This window comes from Arvicanthis niloticus, chromosome 4 (genome assembly GCF_011762505.2).
Source record: "Arvicanthis niloticus isolate mArvNil1 chromosome 4, mArvNil1.pat.X, whole genome shotgun sequence".
In the NCBI taxonomy this organism is placed as follows: domain Eukaryota; kingdom Metazoa; phylum Chordata; class Mammalia; order Rodentia; family Muridae; genus Arvicanthis; species Arvicanthis niloticus.
This window is the reverse complement of record NC_047661.1, coordinates 17,871,978-17,891,103: the sequence shown is the minus strand read 5'-3', so window position 1 is coordinate 17,891,103 and position 19,126 is coordinate 17,871,978. Positions and strand designations below refer to the sequence as shown.

The 19,126-nt window shown below is 41.9% G+C and overlaps 1 protein-coding gene across 1 annotated transcript in view; it reads right to left on the bottom strand.

Annotated features, from left to right (window-relative positions):
- Pik3ca (phosphatidylinositol-4,5-bisphosphate 3-kinase catalytic subunit alpha) overlaps nt 1-18,318 on the bottom strand; it is a 72,728-nt gene extending 54,410 nt beyond the window's left edge. The window contains exon 1 of the mRNA XM_034499578.2: nt 18,180-18,318. The gene's annotated coding sequence lies outside the window, so the exon portion shown is untranslated. The remainder of the gene's footprint in view (nt 1-18,179) is intronic.
- Between the last annotated feature and the right edge of the window lie 808 nt (nt 18,319-19,126).

Here is a 19,126-nt window from a genome sequence, read left to right as displayed (position 1 = left end):
ATTTGACTGAGACCCTACCTTTGAGGTATAAAACAAGCAGACTGGGGATGGTTCCTCACATCAGCTACATATGCATGCACATACAAATACACACACAAAAAGAAAAAAATACCAAGGGGTGGCAGAGATAAAAAGGATTAAGCAGGTTAATAAAATCAAGGGAAGAGGGCTGTTAAGATGACTCAGCAGGTAAAGCACCTGTCATACAAATGTGATGACCTGCCCAATCCAGGATCCCAGGTAAAGGACCCTTGTAAGGGGGACTGACTCCACAAAATTGGCCTCTGGCCACTCTACACATGCATCATATTGCATCCCCCCACACAGACCATACACACAACAATAAAAAATTCAAAGATTAAGAAAGAGTAGTGGCACACACTAATCTCAGCACTTAGGAGAAAGAAGCAGATCTATGAACTCTACAAGCTGGGGGCCAGCCTGATCTACATAACAAATTCTAGGCCAGCCAAGACTCAATAGGGAGACCCTGTCTCCAGAGGAAAAAACCCTACCCAAACAAAACCATAAAAGAAACATTAGAAAATTTCAAAACTAGGATTAGGATGCTCACATTAATATCCCTTAAGTCCAGTGGCTACTAACAGTAGCCATCCTGTCTCTTAAACACTTCAGTTATTTTTTATGAGTATGTCAGTGTGATGTGCATGTGCCCATATGTGTGTATGTATACTTGCAGGTATGTGTAAGCAGGCACAGGTGGAGGCCAGAGGTCAATGTTGTGTCATTGTTCCTCAGTCTCCCTTCACCGTATTTTAAGATAGGTCTCTGACTTAACCTGGAGTTCACCAGGTGAGTCTCAAGGACCCGCCCGGCTCCACCTTCCCAGCTGTGGGAGTGCAGGCACACATTTGCGTGGCCCTGCGACACCATCCATCGTCATGCTTGTGCTGCAACAGTGTTATGGACTGGATATACACTTCCCCTTAATACTGGGGAGGGAGAGCAGGTATCTGCTTTTTATGCACCTTTCTAGGTTCTGAGGAACTGTGTTGGAAGTCTTTTAAGATAGAACAATTTTCCAGTGTTTAGCTTATTTCAAAATATGGGTCCCTAACTTCTATTTTCTTGGTTTTGTTTCCAGAAATATTGGCAGAAAAAGTTGACAGCTGGTTATAAAGATATTAGAAAATGATTCCAATTATCCAAAATGTTTCTTTTAAAAGAACAGATGCTACTAAATGTTGCACTGCTAGCATTTGGTTTAACCCACAGCTCAGTGTCCTCGAGGCTCCTAGGATCTTATTCCACAGCTGGCCTCTGATTTCCGTCAACACCTTGGGAACAGAGTCTTCAGCCAGGCTACAAAAACTAAGCTTCCGATGCCCACTTGAAAGCATACACATATGCAGGCCTTCACTTTAAGTACTTCCAAATAAGAGGTTTTCGTACATAAATATGTCAGCTCAGATTAATCAAGTATTTTTGGACATCCCAGTACTGAGCATATAGCCTGCTCTATCAAAGAAACAAATACACATTACAGGCAGAGTAGAGAAGACCAAGTATGAAAAAAGCATGCAAACAGCTCAGTATCTATCCATTCAATAATCAGTCTTATCCTAGAGCAATAAGCATTATTTTGTACAGTGTGACTGTGATTAAAAAATATTTTTACTAAATATCTCCTATTCAAACAAAACAGAACATATACTATCTGAAAGACACAAGAAAAATGCTCAAAAGAAAAGATTAATTTTACATACAATAATAGTGTTTCCTATGAAGACTGAAATCAGAAATGTCTTGTGTTCAAGTCCCTGACTTACAAATCTGGGGAACAAGCAGCAGATAGTTTCTCCAGACTTTATTTTCCTCCCTGAAAAATGGGATTATGTACTATATCCCTGACTTGCTTACCAAGCAGTTCATCTGAAAAAACTTTTGCTGTGCAATAATTTTGCAGTATCTTTATGACAACATCCAAGATTTTAAATAAAATGCAATGTCAATCTCCAGAGGCTCTCAAGTCTAGTGAAGAGATGCAAATGCAAATAAATGACTCCATGTCATTAGCATTAGCATGTGTGACTCCAAATCCACAGAAACACTAAGGAGCTTGAGTGCATTCAGTAATCTCTCACACAGATTATACATAAACAAGACCCAGAGTGCCAGGTCAGCAAGTTATTAGGAAGGTGCAGTCAAGACAGCTGAAAAGCAAAGCCTCAGAAACTCACATCCAGAAAGACCTGAGTGCGCATGAAGCAGTTCAGAGTGGCCAAATAGAAGGCTGTTCTGTGAGACCAAGGTAAGAGCATGAGCACACAGAAGTGGGTGAAGGCCAGTCTGTGAGGAAAGGGGGAAATAACAGACACAGCTCCTTACCCCAGGGCTGGCTTCCTTCACATCCTGGCCTGTAAGGAACACTCACTAAAACCCATGTTCCTTCCCACCACTAATTTCGGGGATCTGAGGAATTTAGATTTTAACTAAATTCCCTACATGTGTAATGTCTTGCTAAAGCAAATTATTAAGACTTTAAAAGTAAAAACTTCCAAGTAAATGAAGAGTTCCTGTGGTTATTCTCATGAAGTCCAGATGGTTAGGAGCCATGCAGGTCCCCTGTGGTCACTGAGCTTCAGGTAGGCACACCTGATAGTTGAGGGTGCTCACTGCAAGTATTTGCCTCTCTCCCTGACTTTCTTCTGTAAAACCTACTCCTGATAGCTTGTTCATGAATTTCTGCCAGTTACCACACTGGCAACTCTTAAACAGGACAGGAAGCAAAACCTGGGTGAAACAATCCGGTAACACAGTATAGGACTAAGGGGACATTGATTATGAGATGAGAGACAAGAGGAATTTCTAAGCAATACACAAAGCTGGCAATCAGTTCAATCAACTGAGTACTGCTACTGAGGAACAGAGTAATTCAGGCAAGTTAGCACATTAGAACAAAAGATCACATGAGAGCTGTGGAGACATTATGAGAACAAAACTAAGTGTTAATCCAGCTCCTTTCTGGAGTATTCTCCACTGGTCCTAACATGCATATGAAAGTGGTTTGTGGTTGTCTTCCTGTAAAAACCACTCATGCACACTAACAGATCATTCACATCAAGTGTTGACTGAGTGCACAGGCATAAAGTCCTATGTGCAGCAGAAACACAGCACAGCAGAGAAAAAAAAAGTACAAAATGCTTAAGATACATTACCTAAATTTTCATACTAAGATTTGTCTTTTTTTAAGTTGTACTCACATAGTACACACAACTGTGTACTTTAATTTTTTTTTCCTTAAATTACTGGAATTCCTTTATAGATATAGATATAGATATAGATATAGATATAGATATAGATATAGAATGTGTGTGTGTATAAGTGTGTTTATGTGTGCATACATGCATGTGTCCATGCATGTGCACAGGGGTAGAACTCAAACCCAGACTGCACAGTCTACCAGATAAAAGTTTATGTAACTACCTATTTCTATAGGATATGGAACATAGTATACTTGTTAAATATTTAAGGTGATACAAATGACAATATACAGGTGCCGCAATGAAAATTACTGGGTTAAAGCTGTTAATTAAAAACAAAAACAAACAACAACAAAAACCCTATTGATTTTAAAAATCTAAGTATCACCCACTTGTAATCCAACAGCAACCAGAAGAATTAGAGGGGCAGAAAAGCTCCTCCCCAGCAAACCCCTTAGAAACATACTGTTGTTGACTTCAAAGTAAAGACACTGCCCACTGCTCCTGGTGCTCGCTTCCCATTCCCTCTGGGGTTTAAACAAGTCTCCTGTGTGGGACGCATGTCAGTAACTAGCTCTGTCTCCTGGGTCTGTTGTTCATCCACTTCCAGGACGGGGACTTTGTACTTTTGAAGTGTTTGTATTTTAAACCATTTGTCTCTTGAATTTCTGCAAAGTTCTTGGTTATAGCTTTAATTTTTTTTTTTTTTTTCATTTGGACGAGAAAGGAATGAGAAAAGAGAAAGTGTCAATGTTTAAGAGTCAAATATATGAATTTCTACTTACCAATTCTTAGTTCGTCCTCCTACATGTATACTATTTTCCAAAATATAGGTCTTTCCCTCTGTATTCTGATGAGTCCTTTCTGGAATGATTTCTGGGTTTGAAATTCCTTTGGATGACTTGATGGTCACACTTACGTCTATGTGTCCAACTCTCACTTTTACTATCTATAATGCATTTTGATACCTAGAGAGCTGGAGAACTAGCTGATCTTGACTTTTGCCTAAAGTCTTTCATTTACCTACTTATATAGTCTCTCAGGAACATTAAGAATTATCCTAATTCCTCAAATGTATTTTTAAGTTGAAAAATATGCTATACTTATAAATCAATAGGAAAACCTGATTCTTGTAATAGCTAAATTTCTCATCTAGGAACATTCTGTGCCTCTACCATACATACAATGTTTGTTTAACCACAACACATACATTTTTCATTAAAATAATCTTTTACTTTTATAATTTTTCATTGTATTTCTAAACAACTATTATAAAGGAGAATTACTGATTTTTAAATTGTTTTAAATTGGATTTTAAATTGTTTTTTAAATTGGAATTACTCTATACTCTTAATCTAATAATTTTTCAGTTGACTCCCAGTGTTCCTATAAATACAGTTATACCTCAGATGGGATCTTTCCTAGTATTCATCTTTCTTCTAACTCATGTCTTACTGTACTGAAGCAAGCAAATGAATACAATTTAGAAGCCAAATACAAAGACAACTATAAAATAAGAGCAAAGACAACCCAACAGTCTATGGTACATATATTTTATGATTAGCAACTAAGAATTTCCCTAAGAATGAAAAAAACCTGGCCTTAGATGGCTAAAGCAAACTGTTATCTTGTGCTTGTGTATTCTGACAGGTAAACACAATCACATATAACCCACACTTTTAAATGATACATGCATTTCATATATTACATCTTATTACTTTTAAGTTGTCACTTCAACTGTACAAATCTATATGAAATGTGCAGTGATCACTTACCACGTATTGAAAACAACTATGTACACACTATACCTTGAGAGTGAGGAGGCTTCTTGAGACCAGTGATCACCTTAATATCAAGGATGCCAAGCCAAGCATGAGCTTTACACACAGTGATCTTTTCTCAGGCTAAATTGTGAAAGCCCTTTTGAAAACTCATTACTCCCTGACCATCAAGAATTACAGTTATCTTACAACATCTTGTCTTGTGACCCCTGAACTATTACTCTCCCTCTCTTCTGTCTATTCATTTGTAAGACTGACTGTGAATTTGCTAAATGACAGTTTTAACTATATGGGGCAGAACTTACTTTACAAAACACCAACCCCTTTTGTCTACAGAAATAGAAAGACTAGAAGAGAGACAATGTAAGCAATCTAACAAGTCTATACCACACTTACCACACGTCCCTTCCCATGTGACATTAGTCCCCTTCATGCAAGCACACAATTAATGCCCATCCCAACTGGGAAAGGAAGCAGCAGCTCTTCCATGGTCTTGAAAAGAGAAAAGTACACCCTTGTCTCCATGTGCCATGTTTTATAACTGGCTTTGCGATATAGCCAAGGAAGATACTTAGTGGAGCTAGGGTAAAGTGAGATGTGTTACATTTCTAGACCATAACCAGAATTTTGTGCTGCTTACTATGTGACACCAGATAAGCCTAAATCTCTTCTATGCTACTTGTTAACTATTACTAACTTGTTAACTATGTGACACAAACAAGCTAAGAACACTGTTACTGAATAGTGTTGTGTAACAGTTTCCTCTGAGATTGAAACATTCCATTCTTCAGGGAAGCTCCTTAAACAAAAAGGCAAACAACTCAAAATAGCTCCAGGAAGTCCTTGAAACTGACCAAATTCACTAGGCCCCTCCCTTCCAGAAGAATAATAAAAGCTGGGCTGTGCAGAAGATTCTCAGACAAGACAAGCTGCAAAGATTGAAGTCAGACCAGCTGCCTGGAAGAGGTTTACATTCAGACTCACTCTCCAATTTGTTGAGCTGCCTGCAAGTTATATAGTGTGCTCCAGGTTCCCAGCTTTTGGGAGTGGAGACCTGTGCTGGATGGGCCTTGGTAATACAGCTGTCTTTGAGTCATTTCTGCTTCTGTAAGTAACCCCAATAAAACTCAATGGTCCACCAAATTGGACTTTGGTGGTATCCATACTTTGGTCACAGATGGGTTCCCTATCTGTGAGTGGACATGTATGTTGTGTCTCCCCAGGAAAAGTGTCATACAACAAACGGCTCCTGACTGAGAGAGGCATTTCCAGTCAGCCTTGAAGAGTCTGTAGATGGACTCAACAGTTTCCTCCCCACCACTATACTTGGTAAACACTTTGATTTACGATTGTCTTTTGTTCTGTGACTATCCAAGTTTATACTGCTACCTCATTCTAGACAACCAAACTCTGTTCCCAAAACATGCTCACTCATAGTTGTCTCAAAATAAACTCTCATTCAAAAACATGTTTATTATCCTTGAACAATCTCTTAAATCAGTCAAAATGTACAGTGCTAATGGCTTTTGTCTATCACCTTGTAGACATGTTTTTTACTTATATGTATTTAAAGGATATATCTGTGTGTTTGAGTGTCCATGTGGGTGACACAAAGAATACACATGCACAAACTGCTACAGCCAAATCTGCAAGCTACCTGAGGACCAAAAAAAAAACTATTCAGCCAACCTAAACAGCAGTTTCTCTTTCAGGATCATATAATTAATCAAGACTATATGAGAGGCAAGTTACATGAGTAACAAAGTCACACTCAACACCATGAGATTCATGCTTAGGCACGGACACCAACCACATGGGCAACAAATTTACACAGTAATCTTATGTCTACTTTAAAGCAAAAACTCAATAGTTGATGTGGTTGCAATATTTAAATTATCACTTCATTACTTCACATGTGACTAAGATCATTTTATGCAAACTTAATCTGATGAGGTTCCAGTATACTAATCCAGTATACTAATCCAGTATACTAATCCAGTATACTAATCCAGTATACTAATCCAGTATACTAATCCAGTATACTAATCCAGTATACTAATCCAGTATACTAATCCAGTATACTAATCCAGTATACTAATCCAGTATACTAATCCAGTATACTAATCCAGTATACTAATCCAGTATACTAATCCAGTAGCACTAGTATACTAAGTGCTAATGTGAAGACTAAGGGAAGTAATGTATACAGACTCTATACTATGTTCATTCCTGACATTCCTGACATTCAAGTTTAGATTTGAAGGACTTCAAAATTACTGAGAGGGTCTGGGGAAATGGCTTAGGTAGTGTTCACTGTGCAATCTTGAGTACCTGAGTATGTTCCCTAAAACACACATACAGATAAAGCTTTAGTGTGGCGACACAACACTAGTACTTCCAGCACTGGAAAGATGGAAGGAGAAAGGGATCCCTGGAACTCAGAGATTCTATCTCAAAAATGTAAGGTGGGGGTCACATGTGATGGCTCATATAGCTCATAGCTATCTATAATCTTATCACTCAGAAGGCACAGGCAGATCTCTGGGGGTTGCAGGTTGGCCAGGGCTACATAGTTATTAGATCATCGAAAAAAAAAAAAGAAAAAAAAAGAAGTAGAGAATGACTAAGAAAACTTCATGACACTGACCCCTGGCCTCCACATACTAATACATGTATACCCACACATGAACACATAATCTCTATCCCCCGTTCTCTCTCTAGAATACATTTAGAAAACTAAAGAAATTAATTTTCTGTCACAGCATTTCAACTGGAATTCCTTGTGATGCCATTTAAATGAAAAACAAACAAAAATTAGTCTTACTAGGTGTAAGGGGAGGTTCTGATGCTAACCCTGTTCCCCAAATGGTCCTTGATTGGTCAATAAAGAAGGCCAATTGCAATTGGGTGGCCAATTGCTGGGTGGAAGGACAGATGGAACTTCCAAGTCTCGTGAGGAAAAGGCAAACACGGGGGTGGGGTGGGGTGGGGGTGGGGGGGGTGGCGTTTCATGCTTCGGAGGAAGAAGAATGCAACAATCACGTAAGGCCTGGGGGTGGCAGAGGGGAGGTGTGGAGTGGGGAGCCAGGGCCTTCGGCCTCTGCTTCAAGTGGGAGGCCAAGACTGTTTGGCATCAGCTAGGTGGAACAAGCCACTAAGTTTAGGGCGGAAGGAGAAAGAGAGATAATGAATTAGTAAGGACACTGCTGCTCCCAACAACTGTGCCTAGTAGGCAAATTAAAGTAATAGGCTGTGTGTGTCTTTTATCCTCAGATTTAAGGGTCTCCGATTGGGGCTGGTGGCAGCTGATCCCAAAGGTGGAGAGAAAGAAAAGCTGGGTTAGGGATCCTGGAACTAAAGTCAAACAAAGGAAAGCTAGGAGGGGCCAGAGTGTGAGCCGGTCCAGGCAAAGGCAGTAACAATTTTAAAACTACATGCAACAACTATGTGTATATACATGTACACACACACACACACACACACATACACACACACACACACAGAGAGAGAGAGAGAGAGAGAGAGAGAGAGAGAGAGAGAGAGAGAGCGCTTTGAACAGATCTTCTTGCCTCAGCCTCCCAGATAGTGGAACTACAAGTGTATCTTCATGCCAGCCTAGGTTAGAAACTTCAATTCCTACATTAGTCACAACGGCACAGAAGGAGGCAAGCTATGCTATTAGTGCTGGGGTAGTCTCAAGTTACACTGTCTGCACATGCACACTGGTCTCTGAATTCTACAGTTTCATAAACAGTAAAAATATCTGCAAGTATCAACAAAGTCAGCCTTTAAATCACATGACAATGAAAATATTCAGTAATTATGACAAACTACTGATATAAAACAGCAATACATATTTTTTAAAAGCATGTAGATTTGGGTTGGCACATGGCTCAGTGGATGAAAGGTCTGCCACGAAGCCAGACAACATAGAGTGTGATCCCTGGTACCCACATAGTGAAGAGAAATGACTCCTGCAAGTTGTCCTCTGACCTCTATTTGTATGGCATGCCATGAGCTCCCTAACACCCCCTCTGCCACAGTAAGTATTTAATAAACAAATTTAAAGCACATACATTTTCCTGGCTTATGAGAGATACACCACCATGGGATCATAACCCTGAAAAGTGACTGTGTAACTCATCAAGAGCAGTACAGCCCAAACTGCTCAAAGTGAGGTGAGAAAAACAGAAACATCTGCTTTGTAGAATTTAAATCTGAGCACCCACAACACTAGTAATCCCAGGGAGATGACATGACAGAAATCTGTGCCACAGCTGTTTTAGAGATTAAAGGGAAACAGATTAAACACATGGAAATAAGCCACATGGCTGCCTTCCTTATTTTCACATAATGGGGTCATAAAGTTATGTGATGTCTAGTCCATGTATATGAAATAAATGAAGACACCCTACATATGCAAGATCCAGTATATAATACAGATTCTAATCCAATGAGAACTGCATATAAATTCTGTCACATGTGCCCACAGGACATGACTACGAAGTTTAGTAAATGAACACGGGAAAGGAACAACCAGATGCACAAGTGCAGCTTCCAAGTATTAGCTGGGGTTGCTGAGAGCCTGAGGGTAGACAGAGAAGCCCTGGCCTAAAGAAGCTTGAGTCCAAGATGAAAGAAATCTATTTCCTTAATACTTGGTGTCCACTTATTCTCCACTGCTATCAAGTATTAATATGTTAATGGAACAGAAATTAAGAAGTAAAGAACTGACCAGTATTCTAAGCTTGTTAGAAGACAGTATACACTAGCTACCAAGAGCCAGGACCCAGCACAACATTCTCAGAATAGAATTCAATTCACTGCACAATGTTAACAACTCCAAAATGAACAAATAAGATGTGGTCCTTACTCTCAAAGTGCCCAGGAGCTGTTACTGAGTGCCCAGTGTGTGCTGGGCACTCCTAAATGCTTTCCTGTTTTATTATGATGCTGGCAGTCATGGCCTGAGAAAAAGTTGTTGGTTTTTTCAAATGAGAAGACGTGTATCACTCAGAGACTATATAACCAGACAGACTAACTCATTTCCCCAGTGCACTCTCTGGTTTAGAGGAGTGCTCTTAACCAAGGAACCTAGCACACTGGTTACCTAACTTAGAAGCTGTCCTGACGTCCATGTGCCTCAGCTTGGCCGGATTACTCACCCTAATCTTTGCTGGGAAACTTACCCGCACATTTGGTGTGCTATCCTCAGTGAAGACGACCACGGATATATCCAACCATGTTTTAAAAGCAGTGTACGAGCTTTACTTAAATAAAAATAACTTGTGAGCCATATTTGGCTCAGTGAATAAAGGCATTTGCCATGCAAGTCTGCAACCCGATTTTAATCTCCTGGACCCCTAAAAACATAGAGGGAATATAACTGGGGGCCATAGGTTTTCTTATTGACAGGTGAGTGCTTTTTAAAAATTTTTTATTTACATTGGTATTCTGCCTCCATGCATGTCTGTGAGGTGTCAGATCCCCTGGAACTAGAATTACCGATACCTGTGAACTGCCAAGTGGGTGCTGGGATTTGAACCTTGGTTCTTTAGAAGAGTAACCAATGTTTTTAACTGCTGAGCCATCTCTCCAGCCCCAGGTGAATGCTTTTACACAGTGTACTAGAGATTCTCTCTACAAGGGAAAGAACCGACTTCACTAAGTTGTCCTCTAACCCCACCTGTCTAACTTAGCATGTACATCCACACACACTGTAATAAATTTTCAGATTTTTAATTAAAAAACAATTTGGCAGACCTGGGAGTCTTGTACTACTACTACGGAAACCGAAGGCTAGTCACTCCAATGAAGAACTGCTGCTTGGTTTCTTCCTACTATAAAGGCAAGCTACAAACTGCTTTGAAAAAGTCACATTCAGCTTTTATAGTTAGCACGTAGTTAGGAAAATCAATACAAAATACCAGTTTCACAAATGCTTTATTTAATACACTGCCTGTAAGAGCATCAACTGCAAATAACAAGAGCTGTTAAACCTTCAGGAAGCCTTTGCAAGGACTCCCTGTTGATCTGACCCTTCCTTCCCCTGCTGCATAACACATGGTTTCATTTCAGATAAACCGTCTAGGTTTTCAATGTTTTCCCCATAATTTTTCTCATTAACATGCCGTACAATTGATGCTGTCTGTATTTCATAAACCTGGATTCACAGAACAGTAGCTAATTTGGCAAAAAGAAAACAAAAAATCTCCAACATTTTTGGTGCTGCCAACAGCTTTCCTAAGGAAAAAAAGAACAAACAATTCATCCGATCTCAGGCTAAAGGCAGTGGGTAAATTGTGAAATCCAATAGTACTTCAGGTCGAGATCTGCATCAAGTCCATCATGAAAAGCATCTGGGAAAGCAACAGCTCTCAAGAGAAATAAGTCGCAGAAATCAGCTTAGCATGCTGAAAATCAAGTACATACTCAAAACAAGCCTAAATATCGCCCTGCCTGAGAGGTTTGCTGACTGACGATACCACAAGCAGAAGCTGATCTTGGCGCTCACAGAAACGAGTCCGCAGCAGAAGCAGCATGCCTGACAGAGGGCAATGGCTGTTGCCATCTTTTCATGTGCTTGTCAGCACAATTGAGGATGGACCTAGAAAAGCTTGCTGTGCCTCTGGATTTGTTTCCAAGATTCAAAACTGCCTGGTGCCACTGGGTTACCAAGAGAAGCTAGGGAACATATTTTCCTAGAAGTCTTTAACAGTAAGTCGATGTTCAGCGGCTATTAAGAGTGCTGTGACTAGTGTCCTGGCTTCCTGCTTTGGCCACTGCCATACACCGGTGACCTACTCTCAATGCCTGTCACCCATCTGACAGCTCCCTGTGCCAGTGAGTGAAATGACCACACCTGCCATAAGCTTGGTTTTCCAGAGTTACTGATATAGGGAGGGAGGTTTTTTCCAGTGACAGGCACAGAATTTCACACAAAAGCTTTCAAATATATGCAAACTTACAACCATATATTTTTTAAAAGCGTCTGAAAGATAGAGGAACTAAGAACTAAACTCCCTCTAGGGAGTGGTTTGCTCACTTTGAAATCCGAAACAGGCCTTATGTACTAGGAGTCTCAAAGTCTGTCAATTGTAAAGAACTTCAGACATGTTCCAGGTAAAGAATAAGCACTCTGAAAAGCCAAGATCTAAGGCCACATGGCCAAGTTAAAAGCTGAATGCAGAATTCCAGCACTCAGAAATCTGACACAATGTTGTCTTCTCCCAGCCCAGCCTTCCTTAAACTATCAACCTTTGTTTAAAAAAAAAAAAATTCCTCCAGAAAGAAGTAGAAATATGCAATTCATGAACAACTTTAAAAAAGTGTTTCTCTTTCTTTTTAAGTTGTATGTGCATGTCTGCACGTGGGTATGTGCACATGAGCAAATGCCTACAGAGGCCAGAGGCACTGAGCTCCTGGCACTGTGAGCCTTGTACCATGGATGTGGGTAACCAAAGTAAGGGCCTCGGGAAGGCAGCAGTAAGCATTCTTAACCAACGCCATCTCTCCACACCAAAAGTGTTTCTTAGATACTTCAAATATACACTGAATAGATGACCTACAAATGGCATATTTTTTTTCTTAAACTACTTTTTCAAGTGTATAGCTACTAATTGATAGAAATAAAAAGAAGGGTATTTTGATTTCCAAATGTTCCCAAATTTTAAAGTCAGTCTTTCCCCCACCCCCCCAACAGAATCTTATTATGTAGTTTTGGCAGGCCTGGAACTCAATATATAGACCAGGTTGGCCTTGAACAAAGAGATCCACCTGCTTCTGTCTCTGGAACCTAGAATGAATGTGTAGAGTTTTTTCCTCCCTCTTCTTTGGCTGATGGTCAGTACTACCTGATATTCCCAAGGTAGGTGATGGAACCACTCTCTGTCAGTCTTAGTATCGCCAGTGACTAGAGCCAGTGTCACAACACAGTGGCTCTGCCTCCGTCCAGACTCACAGTACACACGATCTTCTCTATCATCTACTAAACACACAACAAAAACCTCAACTGTGCCTCCTATGTGTGGTCTCTTAGGAGTTCTTAAGAGTTTTTAAAAATAACTTATTTAACGCTGGTGTGGCAGCTTGTGCCTATCATTCTGGCATCATGGAAGCTGAGACAAAAGGATCAAAGCAGACTGAAGGCTATGTGGTCTACATACTGAGTCCCAGGCTACTGTGAGCTGCATAGCAAGCTCTAAAAAAAAAATAAAAACAACAACAACAACAAAAAAAAAAACCAGTGACATAAAGATGTATAAATAGACCAAAAATTTTTATTTCAGATGGCAACACGGACCTTGAGAGAAAGACTCCTCTGTTATAAATCCAATTACATGCTAAAAGTCACTGAAAGGTAACTGTTTATCAACTAGCATAATGTAGACAAATTGTTATGCTAACTACCAAAATCAAGCACTGAAATTTCTAAGCCAAATAGAAAACACATTATTCTAGCATTAGATATAAATTTAAAATAATCATTTGTATATTATTTCCTAAATGGTTTTATGCCAGAACTTGGGAAATCACTTCAATTTTCTCCTCAATACATTAATGACTCAGCAAGCAACACACTATACTGAACACACTACACTGAACACACTACACTGAACACACTACACTGAACACACTATACTGAAGCACAGGAGTCCAAGGTCCTGCTGTCCGTTCCCAGACACAGAGCAGGAGTGAGGGTATCAGGCATTGAGACCAGAGCTCTTTATTTTTAAGACTTATTTACCTTTTACTGTTTTTCATTACATATGAGTATGTGCACACAAGGGCTAATGCCCACAGATGATCTGGCCTGAGCTGGAGGTACAGGGGTTGCTGGGAACTGACCTTTGCAGACAGTCCTGGCTTCTACCTGCAGAGCCATCTCTGCAGCTCCTACAATCAGAGCTCTTCACACCCAGCAGAAAGAGCTCAATGTGGACACCCTGACTTTGAGGGAAAGATGCCTTTGCTGGAAGCCACTTCTTCCACCATTAGCTTTAAAACGCTTCATTATAGCGCTCCAAGTCTCAACTCCCTAAACTGAACAGGCACAAGGAGAAGAAATGAATACCTACAAGTTCCTTAACTAGGGTCCTCATTCAGACATTAAAGACTGAACCCTGAGGTGTATTACAGTGAATCTAACATGGAGCCATGAATGTCAGCAATCCTAGGCTTCATGGTGGACCTTCAGAGTTCACTGTCATGTTGTCTAGTATTTACCTGTTCCATGCAAATACCTCAGTTCCTCCTAACCATCACTCTTAATTTTTATTTCAAGAGTCTCCCCACTACTTTCTGTCTGCACAGTGGGAATATGCTTAGTGCCTAGCTTCTAGAACTAGCCCTGAGATCAATTCTTCCTGTATTTCCTTTATCACTTAGAAATTACTCAATAATGGTCCCTGAACTCCAAGGACTTGTAAGGAAATTTCAAAGTCTTTTGAGACTTATTTTGTAAGTCACTGTGACTTTTAATTTGTTCCCTTTTTGTGAGTATCAAATCTTACTTTGCTTAAGCTGAGAGACCTGCAAGCTCATCACCTCACATGCACAGTAGCAGTCAAGTAGATGGCACTTGCTATCTAGGCACAGTGAGTTGCCATTCAGATTGACCAACCCTAGAAGTTGAATAGGGGTTCTAAGGAAACAAAACCAAAAGTCACAACAGTTTGGGCCTCTAGTCACACTTGCAATACCATCAGTTAGAAAAGTGGGAAACAGAACTTACTATACAGACACTTTCATTCTGAAGAAGAGAAGACCCCTCCTTCCCTAATGGGAATGAACTGTTGGAACCAATCAGTGAAAACCTCTCCTGGATCTGAACTGAACTCGCCCTCTCTATGGAGCAGTAACACCCCCATGACACAGCTCAGAACTTCTGTCCAAAGTAGTTCTGCCAGGAATCACTGACAGGAGCAAGGTTTGGAACACATCAGATTTCAAGGCTTTCTTTGCTGCCCTAAATTTTAAGGCTAGATCACTGATCAAAGAACATCCAACAGTCTGAGACAGAGGATGACAAAGGCTGAAGGGTTCAAGACTTCCCCAGAAACACAACATATAGGGGCGAAGAAAGATCTGAATGCATTTGAGTCTCCATGGTTCCAGTCCAATGGGCCTAGTAATGGTGCATATGCTGCCTGCATGCATGTGTGTGCTTGGAATGGAGAGCTACTTGATATAATTTATAACCTCCCAAATGTCTCTAAAGGAAATCCATGTGAGCAGCAGCTTCAAGGACACATACTTTTAAAGGAAAAAAAAAAGCTAAATGCATTTGGCAGCAAGAAAAACTTAATTGATACTTATGAATTATTATACATTATAAAGAAATATCACCAAAGTGCTGGTCACCCAACTGCCTATAATGTGCTACTGTTACTAGGTTTAGCATGACTGTGTATCTGACAGGCCCAGTCCCCATCCTCCTGGAATTTACATCCTGGTGGAGGACACAAACAGATGACAATGCAGTGAGGAAATTTGGTTACAGTGGGGGACAAGATGCCATGGGAACAGGAAGCAGGAACACCTAACCCAAACTGCACTTTTCAAAGGAGGCAGTGTGAAAGATGAGAGGAGTCAAGACAGCCAGGGAAGCAAGACTGAGAGGACCAGTGTAGCAGGAAGTGCAAGAGGCATCTGCACAGGAGAGCAAGGAAAGGTCAGGGAGCTGCAGTATGGGTGGGAAGGGAGAAACGAGGACCAAGTCAAGTCAAACAGGCCCTTGAGAGGCAGGGCTTCACAATCCTGTCCATTAGATTTTCACGAACTTTAAAACAACAACAATAAAACCAGGTCTGGTTCCATGTCAGAAAAAGTATATCAGAATCTATCACAATTTTAAAACCGTTCCCTAGGCCGACTGTGTGGTCAGGACTGAGAAGTCCTGCTGAAGCTTTAAGAGGCCAGGCCTGGTGGTGGATCCTGGTGATCATAGCAAAACAAGGCAGAAGTACCTCACTCGCAGGCCATCAACGACACTGCAAGACCCCAGAGCTCAGTAACAGCAGCACTAACTACACAATCCTTCCCCCAAACAAATAAACCAAACCAAACCAAATAAAAACCTGGAAGTACACATAATTACACACGTACTACTGCAAATCTGAAAGATAAAAGGTGATCTTAATTAAACTTCTTTGAGCCCTGTTTCCCAGTTCTGTTAACTGAGCAATTACCCCAACAAGAAGTCCCAGTAGTCAGAAAACACTGGTCTGTCAGTGAGTCTCTTCCTACCTGTCTGGTCTCATGTTAGAATTTCACTTCCTCGGGAAACTGATGTTCTCTCTACATAGAACGAACTTAAAAGAAACCAGATGTTATAAAAACCCTACTTGACTACATCTTACACAACAAACTATGGCATTCTAAGATTTCTGAGATTGGATAATTTTAAAGATCCCAAATATTTTTTGTGGAGGGGAAATCTTTCATGATGCTTCATAAACACTTCCTTTAAAGATTACCCCACTCTGGAATCTGAGCTATAGAAGAGTAAAATAGAAAGAACGGATCCTTTTAATGCCACTCGAGCTACTAAAGAGATCAAACAGGATTAAGTTCCCTCTCTTCAAATAAACAGACCAACAGAGCAAAGGCTCTGTAATGACTCCAACTGTTTAAACTCTCTATTTAGTAGAGGAAACTAAGACAGTAAGCTGTCTTTAAAAAGCTATCACCGCCTACTTTATATGAGTATTCTCTTTCTAAATTTAGATGGTTTTTGAAGGGAGTAGTGATTGGGGATAGAGGCCCTTATGGCAGGAAGAAAGCAAGGTCTCTAAGACCTGCAGGTGCTGTTACCAGTCTTCTACAAATCGAGCTCTCAAGGGAATACCCTCTCACAAACTTAGCTACTTGTCCTCAATGACACGTCTTTAATCTACACTCAACTTGCTTGAAAATGTAAAGACCTTAGATAAACTCAATGTTTTTGTATCTCTGTGTTCATCTTTTAATTCCTTCCACTTGGGCAGGCATGCTTTCAAGTATTCTGCTGTCATCAATAAAATAGCAACATTTGTTACCTTAGTTTCCTTCTGATGTTACTACTATTCTGATGTGGTACCATTTGTTTCAATCACTCGTTCTGTGATTTTTTTTTTTAAATGGGCATACTATTTTGAAAAATGAACTATTTTTTTAAAGGTATGGATGAATACATATTTCTTATTATCTCCCTTCAAAAAGTCCCACAACACGAGGTAAAAAAAACAAAACAAAACCCAAAAACCTAAAAGTCAACAAAAACCAAAACCAAACATCAAACCAACCCTTTCAGATAATTTTGACTGAAGATACTGCAGAACTGTATTAATCTGGTAATTAAAAATTTCCAGAACACGTGATGTTTATTTAGACCATGATCTACGCTGTCAACCAGAACCCAACGCTTTAGTTTGAAACAAAAATACCTTACAACTTGAATTCACAGACATGGTGGTAAATTTTTGGACTGTAGTTGCAGTGGGAGCCCACTAATCAAAACACCCTGTTTTGGTTTGTTCAAATTAATTTAGCAACACAGTAATCTTTTATTTTTATTTTTTGGCCCAGGACTTTTCTTACAACGCATCATTAGGCACACAGATTCGACATCACACGATGTCAACAAATAACAAGAGAGGCTAGCCTCCAATATGGTCCAAAGTGGTTCAAAAGTTGCAGTGGCAACGGCCAGACTTAAGCTACCTGGGATCTACCCGAGCCGGTTTCCCCAGGGTCCCGCAAGCCCACGCCCCGCGTGTGCACAAAGGCGCAGTGGAGGCACGAGCTTCAGGCTGCAGTCTACTCTGTTATCCCCAGACGCAGGCTGCACAAGCCCTCCGCTCGTCCTCCATCTACCCACGTACACCGGAGGCTGACACTGTCCCCGAACGGCGACAGAGGCCGCACGGTCCCTGAATCGCAGGGGAGGCACGGAGAAGACGCGCGCTCGCGAGCCGACACCCGGCTCCGGGAAGGAAGGCCCCGCAAGAGTGAGGGCGGCGGGGCTAGCCGACACCCGACCCCGGGGAGTGCGGCCCTGCGTGCCCTTCCCGGCCTCCCCGCGATCGCGCGATGGAGGAGGACCGGGCGGAGGCCGGGTACGAAGAGAGGGGCCGGGAGCCCGCCCGCCCGGAGCCCGCCCGCCCGGAGCCCGCCCTCCCCGCCATCTACTCACGCTTCGGCTTCTCTAGGCTGCGCGGCTCCCGCCGCATCGGGTCCCGGCCCCGCGGGCGGCGGCGGCGGCGCCGAGGGAGAGGACCGCGGGCGGCGCGGCGCCCGCCTCCCGGGCCCTCTCCCCCGCCGCTGCGGAGCGGCCCGGCCGGGCCCGAGCGCTGCCTCGCCGGCCGCCCCAGCCCCAGCCTCGGCCGCCGCGGCACCGGAACTGCCGCTCGCTCGACTGTTCGCTCCGCTCGGCGCCGGCCCCGCCGCACGCCCCCACCCCCGGCTCAGCTCGCCGGCGCCCGGGCTCTTTTTCCTTTTGTTTCCAGAATAAACTTTATTGGTCTCTCTTTCCGCTCACATCGTGTAAACAAACAACGAACTCTTCCCCACCCCCTCGGCTCCCCCCTCCTGGGGCAGAGGAGGGTGAGAGCTGAGGAGGGGCCGAACTTGCAACGCCCCGGAAACAGATCTGCGAGGACCGGAAGTGAGGCGGAGACTAGGCCGGGCAATGTGTGCAAGTTCGGGAACAGTGATTCACTGCGCCTGCGCCCTGTTCTTCCGCCCCAAGTGGCAGTTCGACTCAGAGCTGCAGTAGCGAAGGCTGTGGTGTCATCCTGGGACAGCGGACGTGTCAAGCCTATTAGTTTCTTCCAGCGACCGTCTGTCTTGGGAGAAGCAGACAGGAAAGTTGGGAGCGAGGGACGCCCAAAGAGAAAGCGAAAGGAGGGCAAGATGAAGGGCAGCTATCCCAATTTGGATGCCGATTTTAGGAAGAAGTCTTTTGCAAACACTGGTTTAAATTGTAACCTACTCCGATAGCCCTCTGCAGTCTTTAGACTCACTTCGCAGAGACCTTTGGCTATGTCCAATCTGTTTTCCTTGTATCCCAGCTATAGAAGCTGTGTTACTTTTTTATTTTTTGAGGCTTCAAAATAGTTATGCTGGCTTCAAGTTAAATTC